Source organism: Erithacus rubecula (assembly GCF_903797595.1).
Source record: "Erithacus rubecula genome assembly, contig: scaffold_283_arrow_ctg1, whole genome shotgun sequence".
Classification (NCBI taxonomy): domain Eukaryota; kingdom Metazoa; phylum Chordata; class Aves; order Passeriformes; family Muscicapidae; genus Erithacus; species Erithacus rubecula.
The window spans coordinates 109062-110482 of NW_027636042.1; the positions used below are offsets into that span (position 1 = coordinate 109062).

The 1421-nt window shown below is 57.6% G+C and overlaps 1 long non-coding RNA gene across 1 annotated transcript; it reads right to left on the reverse strand.

The window, feature by feature from the left end:
• Positions 1–666: 666 nt before the first annotated feature.
• On the reverse strand, positions 667–1080 carry LOC306815909. The gene is made up of 3 exons (XR_013777519.1): positions 1044–1080; positions 903–938; positions 667–733 (listed from the first exon to the last, which is right to left on the reverse strand). It is a non-coding gene; the product is annotated as an uncharacterized lncRNA (long non-coding RNA).
• Positions 1081–1421: the final 341 nt, after the last annotated feature.

Here is a 1421-nt window from a genome sequence, read left to right on the forward strand (position 1 = left end):
CAGGGACATGGAACACACAGGGACACAGGAACACACAAGGACACGGAACCCACATGGATGTGAGCATGGACATGGGAACACACCCACAGGCATGAGAACAAGCACACGTGCACACACAGAGTTGCTTTGCTGCAGGGGTTTATTGATTATTCCAGGGAAATTCCCAGGACTCCCAGGGGATCAGGGGGATTATCCAGACATGATCATCTCCTCATGCTGCTGGAGGGGGACAGGACCCGGGTGTCACCACCAGTTCCAGGCCTGAAAGGCAGAGCCCAAATCGTGACACTGCTGTCCACTGGGACATGAGAGGGACCTTGTCCCCACCCCTCTCTTTGCAAGGACCTGCAGCAGGAGAAGGGATTTGGAGTCCCAGACACACTTGAGACCAGACTTGGCTCCTGAGATCCATGTGGCTCCCAGAGTCCCTTGCCCTGGAATATCCCAAAACCTCCCAGAGCCCTGTCTGCTCTCACAGGGATACTGGGTGTGCCCAGAGCCCCCCGGTGCAAGGAAAGCCTTGGGGACAGCTCTGTCCACCCAATCCCAGCAAACAGATCAGCGACCCACCATGTCCCTCTGATTTTCCCAAGCTCTGTCCACCCCAGAGAGCTCAGGGTTCCATCAGGAACTTTTGGGAGACTGGAGATTCCCCAAGATTTCTCACCAGGGCATCCACAGGGGCAGTCAGGTATCACTCCCGCAGAAGCTGCACCTGCTCAGCCACGGGGGGCTGGGGAGAAAGGTGGGGTTAGAGCCACACTGGGAGATAATGAGGCACACTGGGACATAATGGCCCACACTAGGGTGTACTGGGGCACATTGGGGTGTACTGGGGTGCACTGGAGGCAGATGACAAGGACAGGGGATGCTCTGGGCCCAGCAGAACTACGGGTACCCACCTCAGACCTCTTCACTCGTTGGATGCCATTTGATTTCTGCAGAGAGATGGGGAGATGTCACTGCTCACTGCTCACAGCAAGGCATGGGGGGACCAAACTGGCCCCCAGTGCCCACACTGGTGCCCCAATTCCACAACTTACCCCAATGCATCCACCTGCACCTCCTACAATGGATGTCTGCAGACAGAGAGCAAAGGTTTAGTCTGGAATGGCCCTTGCAGGACTCAGGGGGTCACAGGTTTCCCAAAGCCCCATGGCAGCCCCCAGTCTGAGGAGGAAAATCCCTTCTACTCCCCCAGTCCCACTCCAGCCAGTTTCAGCCGATGCCTGTGCAAGCAGGGACCACGGTGGGGATGGGGACAAGGAGAGCGAGGGGAATTTGGGGTCTCCCAGGAGGAGGGAACAGAGTGGGATGTGAGGGACTCAAAGACACTGAACTGGGGGGATTGGGGACCCCACGGGATGGGGCTGGGGGTGTTGAAGGGATAGGAATGGGGGAATGTGGGTGGGGAGGCAGGA